The sequence below is a fragment of the Pectinophora gossypiella genome, chromosome 18 (assembly GCF_024362695.1).
Source record: "Pectinophora gossypiella chromosome 18, ilPecGoss1.1, whole genome shotgun sequence".
In the NCBI taxonomy this organism is placed as follows: Eukaryota; Metazoa; Arthropoda; class Insecta; order Lepidoptera; family Gelechiidae; genus Pectinophora; species Pectinophora gossypiella.
This window is the reverse complement of record NC_065421.1, coordinates 5196433-5216001: the sequence shown is the minus strand read 5'-3', so window position 1 is coordinate 5216001 and position 19569 is coordinate 5196433. Positions and strand designations below refer to the sequence as shown.

Sequence of the window (19569 nt, the reverse complement as noted above, 5' to 3'; positions counted from 1 at the left end):
CATAGCATGTCGTAGCAGCGTAGCTCGTAGAGGCCCAATCTGTTACGAGCTACGAGTTTACCTGTGTAGCATGGATCAACAAAAACTACCCGCATGCGGCGAAATCTACACGAATTCGTTTTATTTGACTTCTACCTGAATCTCCACCCGAATTTGTATACTTTATCTTTGATAATCATAGGGTTACTGCGATACAGGGCCCGCTGTTAAACTGTGTTAATTTTATTTTATATGATGATTAAAGTTTTTTTACCTTACCTACTTTTTTACTTGCTTTTGCATCATTACACTATATTTATAAACTGGATTAACTATGTTATATACTTATGTTTTTCTCTTTTTATATGTTTTTGTATTTCTAGCTACACTATCCTATTAAGTATAACAGTACTTGATACTTCCTAGTCGTAAAAATACTTAATCTAGTACCTACGCTTAAACAGTACTTCTCAGACTTACATATTCATATTTTTTCTTACTTTGCGAAAATATTAGACTAAAATTATTATTATAATTTTAATAATATTTATCTAATATTGGATTTCCTCAAACGGTTCATAAAACCTTTTGGATGAAAAGCTTCCGCCTTAAATTAAAATCTTCAATTTTCATAGAACCAAAAAGTTGAGAGTTTAGCAAAGGACGTTTATTTTAGTTTTATTTCAAGAAAGCTACTGGCACAGTACCTAGTCTTGGTACAAAATTTGCATATTAAAAAACCCGACCGCAGACTTTCCTAATGGCAAAACTAAACTTACTTTTATATTTTCCATCATTTCCTCGTTGGGACTTGGACTTGATAAAAGTTGCAGTCTTGTGTACTTTTAAAACGAGTGGTTAGAAGTAAAGGAAAGTAGTTGCGAATAAATAAGTAGTAATAGTGTTTGAGTAGCCTACAATACACTTGTAGGGTTTTTACTTTTTTATAAGAAGACGTGGGGTGAAAACACCAAACATTTAGTAGGTCTTAAGGCAGCCGTTCTTAATTTGTGTTAGTAAACTGGTATTAGATTTAAGTTACACTTTGTTTGCATCAGTAGCGGATTATGTGTCTTTAATGCCCAAGCATTCTAAATATAATATGATGCTCCCGGTGTGTGTCGTCGGACTAAGTGTTTTTGATGCCCTAAGGTTTCCTTTTCTTCCGTCTGATATGGTCAGGAAGTCCGGCACTAGTCATAGTGTATCTTGGATATTCTCAATGTCAATATTTTTAAACAGGGACTAATTCCATTGGCTTCAATCCTGAATTCTCTTGCTTCATCCACATTCGCCAATCGTCTCATACACGCACGCCTGTTCAGAGTAGATCTTGCTGAATCTTTTCTAAGGGCATCTCCACTTTGGTCAACGTACGTCCGATACGATACTTTAAAAAAGAAAGAAAAAAGTAATAAAAGAAAAGAAAACAATAAAGAGAGAAATAAATTGTTTTAAAAAATATATATTTTTATACTTTCAATAGGGAAAAAATGCTCCAAAACGTTGCAATGTATACAATACTTGCAAAGCACTAAACCATCATTGGTTAGTTGCATTAGGAACGACATCTTTTGCAAAGATTTCCACTTTGACAAGAGCAAAGGGGCATCTGAAGTGTAGAATGGTGATCCCAGGGTATGATGCTTGAAGCAATTGTTTATTTTGCTCATGGGTTATAACACCAGTTAACACGGTACCGTTTTACATAAACTTTGAATTCACATATGCCCAAATGTAGGTATCACACGCAAGAGGAGTTTATAGATACTTACTATAAAACTCAAATTCCAACTCAAACTCAGAAATGTCTTTATTCATTCGGTAACTTAGTTGCACTTTGAATACATTTTTACGTATGTAAGTATACTTTTTCTCATCCGCCTAAAACTACTGCAGCTTCTCACAACCTGTACTGAAGAAAAACTAAAGACAAAAAGTGGCTAAAATATTGACATAAAAAAAAACCCATATTTCCGAGAAGTGTATTTTCGGAGGTATGTGACCTAACCTGTATTGGGCTGGTATTCCCTTCGCGGGTTGGAAGGTCAGATAGAAGGCAGTCGCTTCTGTTAAAAACCGGACCTGTCAAATCTTCAGGTTAGGTAAGCGGACCCTGTGAAAAACGGGTCGATGCTAGGGAGATGATGATGATGTTACAATATACCCAGCCGTTAATATGGCACTGGCCGGCGATAAATAACAGTAACAATTAAGTCACTACAACGACTCTTATATAAATCATGAGACTACGACCTCGCACATAACATAGAACACGTTCAGCTGCTTGTCTTCCCGGGCATGTCGTAAAAACCGACAGAGGGATTGCGTTCTCTAACATGATGGACTATTATGGGCGATAGGCTGATCCCTTATCACCATAAGGTTCATCATATCCATCTTAGGACTTCGTATCAACTGTGGCTGCAAGTTGTCTTTGATTACTTGTGGCTCTGCCCACCCCATTTGGGATTACGGGCGTGAGTTTATGTATGTATGTATGTATGTACGACCTCGCAACTATTTCAACGGTGTTATAAATCATTAAGAATTTGACTTGTTTCAGTTACACTCACATGCTCTGTATTAAGACAGTTTTTTATTTAAAGATTTATGACAAAGCAATTACGTAAAGCGAAACGTTTTACGGAATTTGGAATACTGTACACTTGTAGTATGGAAAGAAATGTACCTTAAAATAGCAGTGCAGTTGGTGAATTATTTAGAAGAAAAATTAATGTTCGGTGAGTCAAAAACTTTTTGTGGATCTATGTTTAACAAAATAAGTTTAATAATGTAAATTTTATTGTGGACTATGGTCAGTACAGTAAAACGGTAAGGAATTTTATTTCTTACTACGTTATATAAATATTAATCTTCTTGGAAGTTCCATTTTTGAACAGCGGTACAAGATGTAAGACCGACAAGAATAGAATGACATCATGAAAATAATTGCGAAATTAGAAATAGACACAAAATTACTCTGCAACAAAGAAACAAATCCCTTCCAGTTGGCGTCACTTGTCATTTGTAATTTACAATCAAACAAATGCCATCGTTTTATGGGCCGCGTGCGTCTGCTGCCTGGAAAGCAGCAGCCTTCACAAAGTTTATTTACTAAACATTCCTCTGGTCACGTTTGACACAAACATCAACAATTCAACCAAACAGACCCTTAATGATTGATTTTTCGCATAAATTTCAATCACACATCATTCACACAGGTTCGAATTACTGCTCGGACTCTAAACACACCACCATCAAATTTAATTTTAAGTTATATATCTGACATTTTCTTATCCGCCGAAAAGGAAAGGGACGGGTAATCGACAAGCATATTTATGGAACACACGTCAATTTTAAGCACAAATCGAAAATAACCGTCAAAAAATTTTACACTGGCCAATAAACCGACAGAATTATGTTGACAGCACACGTCAAAAGATACCTTTTTGATTCGCCCGTGTTATCCATTCATTTACTCATTCTTTCTAAAATTAAGAACTGTCAATCATTCGTCCCTTTCCTTTTCGGTGGATAAGAATATGACAGGTATAACTTTAAATAAAATTAGATAGCGTCTGCAGGAATTAGCACCTTTATGCGTTTAAATTTATGTTTGGATTATAGATAATATAATAATAATATTACATGGTTCTCAGGAGTTGTGCCTCGTTAATAGCGATAGGTTGGCCCCCTATTACAAAGGACTTAAACATAGCTGGTGAGGGGTTGATGTATATACTAAAAACATCTGCCTACCCCTTCGGTGATACAGGCGTGCTATGTTATGTTAATTAATTTAATATGGTGTAAATATTTTTACCTTATTAAATGTTATATACTTACGTATCGAGCCGATGAAAATTGTTTACTATGTTAGGTGCGTAAATCTTTAAAAAATACTAGAATAAATACTAGCCGTGGTAAGAGAGGGGGCGAAGGAAGCGAGACGCTGCATTCTGATTGGCTTAGTCAAGATCAAGCGGTGTCAGTTGGTATCTTATATCTGACAAATAATTCAGATGTATTGCCAGAACCCGTTCGTCAGTTAAAGAGTCTAGAGATTGTCTCGACGATGATGGACACAAATGACAATAGTAGCGTCTTCACTGGTCACTGCTATTTCTGTTCGGGGTCCGTTTAAATAGATACTGTGTGCTGCTGAAATGTTGAAGTTTGACAAATGTTACGATAGGACCCAAATATGTTTTCCTTAAAGGTCTGTGTATCTGTTTACATGTAGATTTTGCCCTAGAAAGTTCTGTAACTGCCACCAACTGAATAATAATAAAACTATAATTATATTCGTCTCGAAAGTGGAAAATATTAGTTAAGTATGTAAAGCTTTTGATCACTTTTGTCTTTGAAGAAATTTGACGTGATTTCTACCTATCTGAATTCTAGATTTTCAATAATTAACATAGGACTTTCATAACTACCTTTCATCTTCAGAAATCTTTTGCGTTCTCCTAAATTATATTATTTACAAAACATTCAAAGAAACTTCGTCTACAGGCAATTAAATAAAATGCTGTTATAAAATAACTGAGTTATTTCAGTGACGTATATTTTTATCTAGTTATGCAACGCGAAGTGAATTTAGAATCGGAGACTCGCGGTGAATTGAGAAAACTCAAAATTTATGGACGGTAAACATTTATATGACACCGTATCTATTATTATAACATGACTCATCTTGACGACGAACTTATGACTAGTTAGGGCTGGCTGAAGAGTATTTAGATAAAAATATCTAAGTACTTTAAAAAAAATACTTACATTAAGCCGTGGGATCCGTGGTAGCCCAGTTGGTAGAACACTTGCCTTTCACATTGAGGTCGCAGGTTCGAATCCAGCACAAGCCTAAACCAATGATTGTCGAGTTTTCGAATTCTTGGTTGGATCATAAATTATGATCACGTGCTCAGCGGTGAATGAAAACATCGTGAGGGAACCCACATTCCCGAGAAATGCATTTTCGGAGGTATGTGACCTGTCAAATCTTCAGGTTAGGTAAGCGGACTCTGTGAAAAACGGGATAATGCTAGGGAGATGATGGTGACTTTACTTACATTAAGACTATAGATTATAATAAAAATACTACGGTACAATACCAAGTATTACTTACGAGAAACATAGTTACAAAAACAAATATTAGAATGTTTTAATATTCAGCGTATAGATATTACAATTCAAAGAACTATTAATTAAGATTTATTTATATTCTTCATTAAATAAAACTTCACTTTTAATAAAAAAATACAATACAGAAAACGAATTAAAATATTACAACAAATACCAAACGCACGCTTAGCGCTTTTTAAAATATTAATACGACCGAGTTTGAGATGTAATCTCGTCGCATCTACGCCGTTCTTGGCACTCTAATCTCTCATCTAATATACGCCAAAGTAGTGGAAAGAATATCTTACATTGAAGTCACCGTGGTCTTGTGGTACACTTAAGGACGTAATATACGATCCCGACGACCCGATTACTCTAGCCATAGAGGCAGCCAATCAGCTCGCGACACCAAACACTTCAGGACCCCGATACCGACCCCGCCGGCGTGGTCGACGATTCTCTCAATCAGCGCTTATCGCTATCGACCCGCTAGGGTCGATTAATTCTTTCAAATATTTTTCCTCTCAGATGACGCCGTTTCGCGCCCAACTGGGCACCCTCAGGCTGTTGTCGTGTACCGGGTGAGAGCCTTCAGCGCTCCCCATTTGTCCGGCCAAGTAGTTAATGCCATCTGCGGCAAATCTACAATAAGTCACGTCAAAAAAATGGTCCTGTGGTACACCGGGGAGATCGCCGGTTCGAAATCCGGTACCGGACTTGCACCAATCACTAACACTGTTGGCTCGACGATTATAGACCGCGATACAGCTCACCACCTATCACGTTAGTCTAACAGAAAGCTCGGTGAGGTGTGGGTACTTAGATCATCTTGCGATACATGCTAACTACCCCAATGGAATATAGTCGTGAATGTGGCGTTCTAGATGTGATGGTTGAGTGGTGTGCTGGTAATTAAACGACCACATAAAGGAATATTTTAAAGTTTATTGTTTTCTTTTACTTATTCACACATTTTACACTTTTATTATTATTATTTTATAAATCACCATATATTTTTAGTATTGTTTTAGATATTTTTTTAACACAAGAAAATATTGATTATGCATCCATTTTTGATGCCAAGAAGGAAGTTTTCTTTTTGTCTATGACAATACCTTTTTAATAGTAACAAAACCATAGACATTTTTATATTTTGTTCGTGGTCCGAACAGTGAACTTATGTTAATTTCTTTTTGGCAGTGAAGCCAGCCGTTTACTTTAAATTCCTTATGTTACGACGTAATACAGTTGCATTAGGACGATATAGGGGGAAAGTACCCGTGAGGGTCATAAAATAAAAAGTCGAGCCCTTTGTCTGGCGGAATGATCAGGAGTATTTTCCCCAGTCGAGCTTAACGATTAGAAACAAGAATACCATATTTCGCCAGTAATAGTTCGGTCTATCTGTTTCAATTCGATAAGTTTATTTTTTCCCTAACATGCGTGCTACGTGATTTTGTTCGTATTTTGACAGAACGACATGACTTATTTGGGTTCACATATTAGCACCAATCGACAAAACGACATAATTATATCATCAGAATCGATAAAATGACCGTGACAAAATTTTATGACGTTGCGCATGTTAGCCCTACCGGTTTAAAATTTAGAATAGTCCGAACCTCGAAAGTCGTTCTTGAGTCGTGTTGTCCTCATGTCTTTGTTTTTGTGTACAATAAATATTCAAAGAAAAAAAGAATAAAGAAGTCCCGCGGCCGCGGCTCTTGTGTCGTAGATTCTGTGTATAGAATTATTATAACTTGTCAATTAGTTTTACTAATTCTTTCGTGGCGAGAACTATATTTTAAACCTGTTATTTATTATGTTTAGTCTTCGTTTTGCGATAAATTGACAAATCATAATAATTCTATAAGTACCTAGATGCAGAATTTGCGACCGTAGCACGCCGGCCGCGAGATTTTTTCGTTACACGGACTATATTTTATATCTAGTTTATCTTTTGGTCTTTGTTTTGTAATTACACTGTAAGTATTTAGGTACATTTATGTATACTACCTGTGACTAAACGCAAATGAAGTCACATTGTAACTGTACGACTTGTAGTAAACGTATTCTCTCTGAAGCAGTAAATAAGTTATTTGTCTCGCCTAATACAATGTATTGAACCATTCCAAGTCAGAAACGACAATATCCATCAAACGCCAACGTACGCGTTACGGTTACCGATAAAGTTATTTTAACGACCATAGTCAGGGTTTATGGGCTCTTGTATGACGTAATAAGTAAACAATGGTCCAGATCATGATAATTCTTCAACAAAAAGCGTTTTAAGAAGAGCGTTCTGAGTAGAAGTTTTACAAAAATGTTCAAGGCAAGGATAACAGTACCTCGCCCAATTTACGCTAGAGTAGATAATTAAACATAGTAAGCAGTTTAAGCTTTGTTTACATGCATAATCTTATTTGCACAAATTCTAATTTCTAGATACAGAGGCTTTCAACTTTTAGGTACAAGGTTCCGCACTATCTGTTTGTTCAACACGACATAAAAAGTTTACTGAGTGACCTCACACACACTGCCGACATATTAAGATATTTTTGAAAATCTTTTTGAGCGATAAGCTCACTTGGTTCATAATCGCCACCCTAAGATTTCAATACCAACTACGGCCTTAGCCAAACCTACGCAATAAGTCATAGAATAAAGAATAATAATACTACAGAACGGACATTCTCCGCCCCGCACCAATCCGTATCAGTGCCGAGCTAGATTTACCTCAACCCCGCTAGGTCTGACTTTAGTTCCAATGACAGTAAGCCGTTAACGAGGAAGGGTGCGCGCGCGGAGTGTCTCGCTCGTACTTTCGCTTTAGGCAGCATCAGCTGCGAGATTTTTATACGGAGTGTCTTAGAATTATGCATGTCAGTAAATAGGTACTTATCAAGTGGAATGGAGCACAAAATGATGTTGTAACGTCAATGATAGGGTACATCAGCCGTCACGCGTGCCGGCAGTCAAGCGTGTCGTGTCGCGACTCATTACGTATCAGATGGCGTGGCATGTCGGAGACGTGTCCGTCACTAGATAAATAACATCGCCACGCATACATGTTTGTTTGAATAAATAAACTTGTAACTGAGCTCTCCAAATTCATTAAATCTGAGGACAGAGTAGTAAAGACAAACAAACGATTGAACACACAAATAAATGAAGCAATATTATAATTTACACATTTATCAAATGTTTCTCCAATTATTGAAACACAGAAAAGTGCAGAGCTTAGTGTTGAATGGATACAAGTACCTACTTTTAGTTAACTATACCGGCATTTTATTATAAGTAGGCACGGTTCTCTTTATAAAACAAAATAAATTAAACAAAAAAAAGTTTGCATTAAATCATGCGAGAACACAAAACGATCAATAACACTTAGCACTTCAAAGCTAATGCGCAAAGAAAACTATAGTTCGACTACGATTCGTATAAAAAAGAGTGCGATGTCCTATTTAATGACTTTTTTACAATTGTTTGTGTTCGAAATTCGAAAATTGAGCGGCCATGACATGAGTTAGTGCGCGACAGATGCGCGCGCATTCCACATGGACATTCGGCTCGGAATAGACGCCGGTTAAACGACACTCACGCTTTTTTCTATGACGTCATCCAATGTCATCGTTTATTTTTAATTTATGGCAAAATAACACGCCTGTTTGAATTAGGATTCGAATATATTGTGAGGAGTAGCTAAGATGATAATGGCAACAATTTGAGCTCTCTTGCAAACCAACATTATTGTCATCATCTATCATTTCTAAATACTTTGTGGCTTTAGTTATTTACACGGTGCGCAGTGTTTAAGTGGACTATTCATCAGAACATTTACGAGTTTTACATTAAAGGAAATGGCAACTTTTAACGTACATTTTTTCAAGTTAGTAGTGGAAAATTAGCCGTGGTAGCCCAGTTGGAAGAATGATTGACTCTCACTTTGAGGTCACAGGTTCGAATCCCAGCACGGGCCTAAACCAATAATTTTTGAATTTGTTTTAGAATTCATCTTTACATAATAAAAATGATTATCACGTGCTCGGCGGTGAAGAAAAATGTCGTGAGGAAACTCACATTCCTGAGTAATGCGTTTCAGAGGTGTGTGTCCTAATTTGTAAGAAACTGGTTTTTCCTTCGCGGGTTGGAAGGTAGAATAGAATAGAAATTGTTTATTATAAAAGGACGCCACACACAAAATCAAGACAATACCATCACTTAAAATTTTCACAAAACAATTACAAAAAGCAAAGAAGATATTTATTAGAATGATCATAAGGTGGTGGTGGACGTCCTGAAATAAAACGGCCTCACTCAGCACAAGTCGCGGCGTGAACCACAGAAGGTCTGACAGGCAGTCGCTTCTTTAAAAACAGGAGCTGTCAAATCTTCAAGCTAGGTAAGCGGACTCTGTGAAAAACGAGATAAAGCTAGGGAGATTTGACTGATAAAGACTATTAACTTGTAACTGAGGTCTCCTATTACAAATTGACAGGACTTGTCCATTTCAACCAATATTACGATAGGTTGTATCCCCCTATTCCCAGTAGTTTTACTAGTTGACCTATTGGGAATCTACTGAGTGAAACATCCTTCATTGCTGGCCAAGTAGCCTTCAAAGTGGGGCTGGGTTCCACCCCACTCTTGGTCTAGGAAACTGCGTTACTCGTCTACGTTGGTGTATATTTTGATTCGATTATCTCCTGACGCTTCCTCAACATGGTTCTTTGGAAAGTTTTGTATTCGATTATAGAATTAGCACGTCTCAGAACTCGTTGAAGCTAAGGTCAATGATGGGTAAATCAGGTCGGATATACTAGTCGCAAGTTTCATTATAAATACAAATTTTCATTAGTTTTCATTAGTTAGAACATAAATTCGTCTATCGTGTGGGTTGTGAGGTGAATTACCAACCTCATCAACCCTGGCGTCAGGGTTACCATTGAGCCGCCAAAGGCCTGACATGGCTAATGTAACGGCTACTTACTTACATCAGTAAGTAGTAACCGGGACCAACGGCTTAACGTGCCTGCCGAAGCACGAATCATCTTACTTTCGGACAATCATAATTTTTGTGATATGTCCCCACCGGGATTCGAACCCAGGACCTCCGGGTCGTGAGCCCAAAGCTCAATCACTGGACCACGGAAGCCGTTGCGATTTACATAAATAATAATAGAGTTTGGACATTACATGACATTACCTCCAAATAAAAGAGGTAAGCCGACCTTGCCTTAATTTAAGGATTTCATTAAGTACTAGACAATTTTCATGACTTTAAAGTAAATTATTGATTTTTGTTTTTATAACAGTCATCCGTGCTTAGGGAAACTTACAAAGAGAAAATTAAATCGAAAAAAAAAACATGACTCGGACGGATTATGTATCAATGACGATACATAAATCAAAAGAATTTCGCATCGACAGGTCAAGGACCCGGTGGTGTCCCGGCTTGATAAGAAAGATGTGTTTTCGATTTAATTTTCTCTGTGTAATGTAAGTTATTATTACTTATCCGTCAAGTGAAGAGTCAAATTCAAGAATGCCATAGATGAAATATAAGTAATTATAGCCGAATATAAAATATTTTAAACTCAATCAAACAACCGGAGTAGGTTTGGAGCATACGCTACCATGCTGTTATAAAGCGGCTCGAGGGGAGGTTTCTGCCCAGCAGTAGGACGTATATAGGTTGTTTATGTTGTTCTTTTAAACTACATTCACCGATCATAATTTGCTATTTGTTGTATAGCTTAATGATGAAAAATTGTTGTCGGTTTTCAAACTGGTCATTTTACCAGAGAACACAACTCAAATATTTTTAAAAAATAAACAGGTGAGTTGAGTATGAGTAATATTACGTTTCTCCCGCGATAAAACAAACAGTATGCACGTTGAAAGATATATTCGAAAAATAATGTTTCATTCACACTAGCAACAATTTATTTCGAGAACATTGTCACACTCACATTTTGACGTCATTGAGAATGTCCTACGCAAAGACCGGTTTGTTTATTATTATGTTTTATTAAAATGGCTGTGTCTACTAATATAGTACCATACTGCTCTCTATGTGTTGAACAATGGAGAGTTGTACAGTTGCAGAGGTGACAGACGAGGACACGATGCTCGTCACACGCATGGTATAAGTGCAGGTAGGCTCAAGAATGACAGCTAACATTTCAAGGTTAGCCCTGCTGACGTCATTACACTATATTTAAACTTAGACTTAAATAAAAAATGGCTAATCGAGCAGGCATTCTATAATTTTGAAAATCTATAATTGATAATTATTTTAATGTATTTGAATTCCGTAATAATATAATTTATTTATTTTTTATTAAGGAAGTGTTATTTTACTTATATATGCAAAAGATTAAAGAAATAATTTAATTTGACTAATTTTAATTTTGTAATATCTGTGACATAGATTATTATTATCAATAAATGACTATGACTTAAAAGATGACGGACAAATTTGCATATTGAGCTAGAAAAATCAGATGAACGAAATGCTCTTTTATTTCTCTTTTGTTTGTTATTTAGTATTTTCTGTATGTGCAATAAACTACTTGTTATGTTATATTATTGATTAATGAATGTGGAGGAAGCAAGAGAAAGTATGTAAGTCGGGATCGAAGGAAAATTCCATAGTATCTACTTACCCCGGTGGGAAATAGGCGTGAGTTTATATATATATATATATTTACGTATGTTATATATTATCTCTACAGCCGGAGAGGGTAGAGCTTAGTAAAGAATTTTAAATGTAAAGTATTTATCGGTAAAACATCTATACACTATACAGGGTGTTAGTAATATAATAATAAGGAACTGGTCTTAATCATCGTCCTCAATATTCGTTACGATGTCACTAACACCCTGTACTACACCTATCATATGAAATAGAAAGAAAGAAATACAAGAAATACAAGGACTGTTCGTCCATTATGGTTTCTCATAAACAAATGTGTGGGTAACATTAGAATCTATTCAAAATAAACTATATTTCTGTACTGTCTCCGTCATCATCGGTATTCTAGAGTTCGGCCGTTAGAAACCCCCGTACATATGCCGACTATATTTCACTTGACTCTTTGGCAACAGGCCCAATGTTGCGGAAACAAAACAACAGACAAAATCGTTGAATGTAATTGGAACAATAAACTTGTTTCGTCGTGAAATTACTCGTATTATACGCAAATTCACGTGACACTGTCTGTAGAAAGACGAACATTTTGGCTAAGATCTAGTATTCTTTGTCTATAGTAATTCCGTTGATTTTTACGATCCAAAGTGATTGATGGTGTGTGTGAGGTGAATATATTTTTTGCACTGAATATGATGAAAGTTTAATTGGTGTTGATAAGACATAATGTCTGATTTGTTCGTATGGATGGTCGATCTAGTATTACAATAAAAACTATGTCGACTAATCCAAAAGCTCGCCTTAGTAAGTAAGTAAAATGTTTATTTTTCATTAACAAATACAGGAAATTTTGTTTAAATAAAAACCCCACAATACCAATTCCTCGGTTTGTCTTTGGGAGTGGAGTTCGCTTAGTTATTATGTTTTAAAATACTTACAGTTAACTTTTAGGGTTCCCTAGGTCATTAATATAGATGACATAATTTTAATTTCGTAATAAGGGACTATCCAGGCCACATTCCAAAAAAAAAACTGTAGATGGCGATGTACAGTTTTGTCTTCGTTTAACCTTCTAATTTCACGAATAACAGACATTATTCATCTTTTATCTTTTTGATTTTGGGTGTAAATGATGACCCTTGTTTTTACACACAGGAACAATTACATCTATCACCTATTATTATTCTGATCAAAATAGAGTGAAGAAATACATGTAGCAATATAATAGTTTGTTTTTGACACCTGTATAGCGCATTAGTATTTTACTGTAATGCTGTATTGTGTGTGGTAGTAGTAAATAAATAAAAAAAAAAAAAAATTCTATATGTATCTGATCCAAATATCAAGCAACAATTATGTTTATAAATGTCTCTGCCATTACATTATATTTTTGTATAATTATGTACCCGAACAGTAAGAAAATAGGTAATTATCGCGTTAAATCTAAACAGCGCCATTTATGTTGTTTTTGGGGAAAGCCTAGTCTGGAAAGTCCTTCATTGAGAGTCATAATCTAATGTTTGTAAGGGTGAATAGCTTAGCTATCAAAACATCTCATTCGCATTTCATTCAGCATTTTATAACGCAATAAAACAGGTTAGAATACGATCGATCCTTTTAACATTATGAAGGACAACTATTGTATAAATTACTTACACTATTAATTGCCATAATAACCTATCTTGAATAATACACGGAGTAATCAAATAATAATGACGTTATCGCCTTCTAAAATGCTTTACATTACTGTTGCACCGACTGATACACTAAATCCAACAAGACATTATTAGTCAGCTCTGAACATTTATTGCTCAGTAAATAATTAATTGTTTTAAAACACTTTTATATTTATTGGTGCACAGAAATTACTTAAATATTTTAAAACAATTGTGACAAAAGAAAATACGTGCCTACTCAATTGTTTTAAAGTAGGATAGGTGAAGTGCGAAGTGTACTCACAAATTATTGCGACAAAATAAATTTACATTTCTAAGAACATTATTTTGTTTTGTGTACCGGATTTATTTAAAAAGTGCACTTATTTACCACCCAGACAAGCAGACTTAAAAAACCGGGTGAAAGTCCTAAGTTTTATTTAGGTATTTTATCGGTCAAGTAACTGAATGCTTTATTTTTTTTACTTTTGATGAGTTTGTTTTTGGCCCCAGACTTGCCCGAAGACATTGACGAGGCCTAAACTGGAGGGAGCTCCATCCATCCATTCCATTTCTAGACCAATCTAAAGTAGGTTCGTAAATCAAATCAAAAAGTTAAAGATTAAGTAACTCGCTAACTTTTTTGATTTAGCATCATGCTTGTATCCCCGAAGAGGTAGGCAGAAGTGTATACTTGTACCATCCCATCATCATCATCATCAGCCCATTAACGTCCCCACTGCTGGGGCACGGGCCTTCCCTATGGATGGATAGGGAGATCGGGCCTTAAACCATCATGCGGGCCCAGTGCGGATTGATGGTTATTAACGACTGCTAATGCAGCCGGGACCAACGGCTTAACGTGCCTTCCAAAGCACGGAGGACCTGGTGATGAAATTGTTTTTTTTTTTTTGTGGTCACCCATCCCGTGACCGGCCTTTGCGAAAGTTGCTTAACTTCAACAATCGCAGACCGAGCGCGTTTACCGTTGTGCCACCGAGCACCTCACTTATACCATCTATATATTTCCAATCCTCGACAGTTATGTCTTTTCCTTTATTGCCATTTTTTTACAGAAATTAATGTGAAGGAAATCCTCGAACCGTACACTGAACATAAATAATTCTATACCGTAACGTCTAACAACACTGTGCACTCACAGAATTCCTACGGAACCCTTTATCCAATCACTGCGTCACGGATCACCAGACCCGTCCGGAACTAAAAGTCGACAGGGGAATGCTTTTGCCTGATCCTGAAACCTTACCCGGATCATAACGAAAGGTACAATATAAGCGGTCAAAAAACACGCTACTAACTGTTTTTATTTCAAACTTTAATACTTTTGTTAAGAGCCTTCATAACATAACTTCTTACAGATTCCCTGATTCCTGCAGACAGCACCTAATTTTATTTTAAGTGATACCTGTCATTTTCCTATACGTCGAAAAAGAAAAGAACGAATAATTGACAGCTGTTTATTTTTAAAATGAATGAGTGAATGAATGATTAACCCGGGCGAATCAAATGGACATCTCATTGATATTATGCTTCCCGTTTGATATGTGTTGTCCTCTCAGGCGGGCTATTGAGAATTTAAATTTTGACAGGGTTTTTTAAATTTCTGCCTAAAATTGACGTAAGTTTATGGACCACCCATAAAACAAATCAAATCAAATTATTAGTAGAGACTCTTTCCTGCAGACACACTGTTTAAACAGTTTTGCAGGGCATTGACAAATTGTATTATTTTAGTATTAAGATTTAATAAATAAATAAAGAATAAAAAAATATAAGTACTTTATTGCACAGAACTAAATTTCAACAATCACACATAACATAATTTGGGCGGCCTTACTGCTCTAGGGCAATTTCTTCTAGGCAACCACTACCAGGAAACAAACATTTACAAACAACTTGAATGCGGATGGTCCTGCGTACGTGTGTGGAATTTGATCTATGTTGCCACATTGTTTGTCCAAACTCAACATTCCTCTTTTTGTTTCAGGTAATTGAACGTGCACGATGGAATTCCATAATTGAGACAAACAGTAGGTTTTCATCTTTACTTTTTCAACTCAAGGTTCAAATTAATAATTTTGAAGGGGCTTTTAGAGTATGGGTCTTTGAGGAAGTTTGCAAACACGCCAAATGGGTTCTAAGGATCTTTTAACCTCTCTGTTACCAAAAGTTTCATGGTTTCCGGCTTAGGACTCAAATACTAAAAGTGACTGAAATTTTGTCATCAAACGGCTAGTTCTGCTCACTCCAACAAATATTACGGACCGAGTTATAGGTAAGTATACAAATTTAATATGTAATTAAAGAAATATGTAATTTGGCTATTTCAGGTGCGACTATCCTTGGCCTAAAGACATAAATAGCAAATTGGACGACAGATACAATTAGGCGTGCGAGTGAAATTTGTCGAACCAGATATTTCTGATTTCTAAGAAATATTTACATGTTTCGTTCTAACATTAATATAGTGAATCATAATATTTTACTTGGCTACTTACATAAATAAACCGTTACTCTTAGATGTTTACTCTGTGACGTGTTGTGTAGCCGTGGTAGCTCAGTTGGTAGAACAGTTGCCTCTCACTTTGAGGTCTCAAGTTCGAATCCAGCACATGCCTAAACCACTGACTGTCGAATTTGTTTTCGAATTCATGTTTGGATTATAAATGATTATCAAGTGCTCAGCCGTGAAGGAAAACATTGTCGAGAAATGCATTTTCGGAGGTATGTGACCTAACCTGTATCGGGCTGGTTTTCCCTTCGTGGGTTAGAAGGTCAGACATGCAGTCGCTTCTGTAAAAACTAATTAGATGTTCACTCTCTTCCAAATTGTGTTAAAAGCAGGATTATTTACCTGACATATACTTATATATTTTTATTTTTTACACCAAGATATAATACTTTTTATTTATTTCTATCTTTCTTCTAACCTTGTGTGAGTTTTAAGAATTAGTATACGGTCGGAAATTAAGTAGTTTTGCCTCTAAACTTAAAAACTCAAGTAACGCGGCAAATGTTAACGCCGGGAACGCACTTATGTCGCCCCCATTGTTGCGGGTGTCTACGGACGAAAGTAATTACTTACCATCAGACGATCCATGTGCTCGTTTGCTATATTATCAACTCTTATAAAAGCTCTAAAACTGTAACTCTTATAAAAGAGGGCGGCCCAAAGAGACTTGGCGACGCTCGGTTGACCGAGAGTTGAAAACTTATGTTTATGTAAATATGCCATATTTTCGACCTATTAGGTTTAAATGATGTTCCTTAGAATAAAATGGGAGTAACCTGCATTAAAGGTTACAACTATTTTTCTTATCGTGTCGATGGCAAACTAAATTGCAAAACTTGGCAACAAGTATGGCGCTATCTGCAGCAACTATTAATAAGTATACATATACCTACAGACTTTCCATCATGTTTTACAGGACATAATCCCTAGTTAGCGGATTTACCTACTCTAAAAGAATTATAATCCTTTACAATTAATGACGTTTCTTCGATAATCTACTATGGTCCTTGGTGTAGAGTACACCTTTTGTATACTGACATGATTTGGCTCGCCAACACACCATGACTCTGTACAGGCAGACCGTCCTGCATTGACTGACTGTTTGTCTTGCTCTGTATTCAGATGACGTATGCGCCCGAGACTAGGATAGCAATATCAATACACTACACTGGGAGTCTCAAAAGGTCAAAAAGCAATGCTGCTGTTGAGAGTGCAGGAAATGAAAAGATCGAGAAAGCAAAACATTATAAGCTGATTTTAATATTGAACCAAAACTGACATTTTTTAAAAACAATGGAACGTACTGAGTATGACAATATATTAAAAAAAAACTTAGGACGAACAAGGAGGCCGTCGTTAACAACTGCAATTTATCATTTGCGCATATAAAAGTAAGTGCTCAATGTTACATACACAACATAACGTAAATACGTTAATAAGCCTGTACAGGTACAGTCATGAGCAATATAATGTACCCACATTAGGACTATGTCGCACTAACATATTTGAGATTTAGTCAGACTTACAGTTCAATTTGTCAAAAAAGTTAATGTGACATTGTACCAAAATGTATACATATTAATGCTTGTGAACGTACCACTGCTGGTACAGGCCTCCCCTCAATCAACCGGAAGGGGATTGAACACACAATACGCAATGTTAATAGTTAGCAAATTGCAATAACACATTTTTAGATGAATTGCTCCCCCTCCAGTTGGTTGAGGGGAGGCCTGTGCCCAGCAGTGGGATGTATATAGGCTACTAGCTTTTGCCGGCGACTTCGTCCGCGTGGCGTGTTATAAAAGAGAGATCTTTGTTTGTGTGTGCATGTCAAATTTCAAGCATCTAACTTTTATGCAGTTTAGATTTTTTCATACAAATGTTTTTTCCCGCTAACTCCCGTTCCCGTGGGAATTTTGCAATATTCTGTTGCAGCTAAGCTTAATGTTTACAATGGTACCTGCATGTCAAATTTCAAGCGTCTAACTTAAGCGGTTTAGATTTTTCATACAAAAGGATTTTCCCGCTAATTCCCGTTCCTATGGGAATTCCGGGAATTCCTTTCTTAGTGCACCTCTACGGTGCCTACGCTACGTACCTTCCAAATTTCAAGTGCCTACGTCTAGCCGTTTAGGCTGTGCGCTGATATGTCAGTCAGTCAGTTTCTCCTTTTATATATATATAATATATTTAGATTTATGTGTTTTTATGTAGATGAATTGCTTCCATGTGGCCTTTTTAACCCCCCTAAACAGACCGACAGTAAAACATAACTATTTATAGTCAGCTGTAAAATTCAATAAACTCTAGTGATTGGTCGTTTTGCCTTGCATTGCGACAATGACTGGGGTTGTGCCAGTATTGCCAATAACCTGTTACAAGCGATCTATGCGACGCTATTAGCTAGTCAAATCGACTCTAGCGCACAGTAATTTGCTGTTATTTACATTTATGTTCAACTGTATATGTTTATGATGGCAAGTAACTTTGACTATGAGTCAACTACTGAATAGTTGCGTCGAAATAAGGTTCACTTCTTTTTGTAATAGACAGGCACACTATTAAATTACAATATTAAAGACTCTACTGTCTTAAAGAATTTCGCAGCTGTCATCATAAATATCAACTCTGGTGTCAGGGTTACTATTGAGCCGCCAAAGGCCAGGGTTGATGAGGTTGGTACTCCACCTCACAACCCACACGATAGAAGAAGAAGATCATAAATATAATTTCCTAATAATACTTCGCACTACGCTGTAGTAAAATTAATCACTCCATAGCTATGGTATTGGGGTCAGTCAGTTGTGCTATTATATACATATACATACATAAACTCACGTATGTGTCCCACCGGGGTAAGCAGAGACTATGGAATTTTATTTGCTTTGATCCTGACACACTTCTCTTGTTTCCCCCACATCCATCAACTATTATTACACCCCGGTCACTTTATACAAAACACCTCGTTTTACACAGACACTACACATTGATGTTATTGTACACGCGCATCTGTGTTTGTGACTTCTGACGCCCATACGATCGAAGACTAAAGTAACACCGAGAAGGGGTGAGGTAAACCTAGTTCAGCCGCTGGTGGGGAGCGGAGATTTGACGTAGTATTATTATTCCTCATTCTATGATTTTATTATTCATATTTGTTTTACTAATTTCCTCTCTTGCGGATTCTGTGCTGTTCACTCTAAAATTTCACTAGGCGATTATTTGAGTCCAGCTTAGCATCATCATTCGTTATATAATTGATTACATACAATCAAATAAGATTATGGTCAATTCTTTTTAAAACTCAGCCCCCTTGCTCAATGAAGCAAATCATGAAACCAGTTCCCACCAATCTGGGGAATTTTGCAACTAAAACTCGGGCCATTAGAAGGAGTAAATTAAGATTAACATGAACGTTAAAATCGTTTTCGGACCCTAGTAGGCAAGCAATAACCACCCACCTGAATTTAGTGCTGTCCCCAAATGATTATGGCATCTATATATTATGAAAGCACAAACTATTATGGTTTTGTGGCATGGCGTATGCTCCCAGTGGTAGATGCTACCAGTAGTGGAGTCCCCCGGAGTATTTCGGATAGAATTTTTCGGATAGAATCGGG

General features: G+C 36.4%; 1 protein-coding gene across 4 annotated transcripts in view; it reads left to right on the top strand.

Moving 5' to 3' along the window:
• Positions 1 to 19569, top strand: part of LOC126375150 (uncharacterized) — a 371263-nt gene that overhangs the window by 59546 nt on the left and 292148 nt on the right. The window contains exon 2 of one of the 4 annotated variants that reach the window (XM_050022005.1): positions 15425 to 15712. The exons of the other annotated variants lie outside the window; for them this stretch is intronic. The gene's annotated coding sequence lies outside the window, so the exon portion shown is untranslated. The remainder of the gene's footprint in view (positions 1 to 15424; positions 15713 to 19569) is intronic. 4 annotated transcript variants of the gene reach the window in all.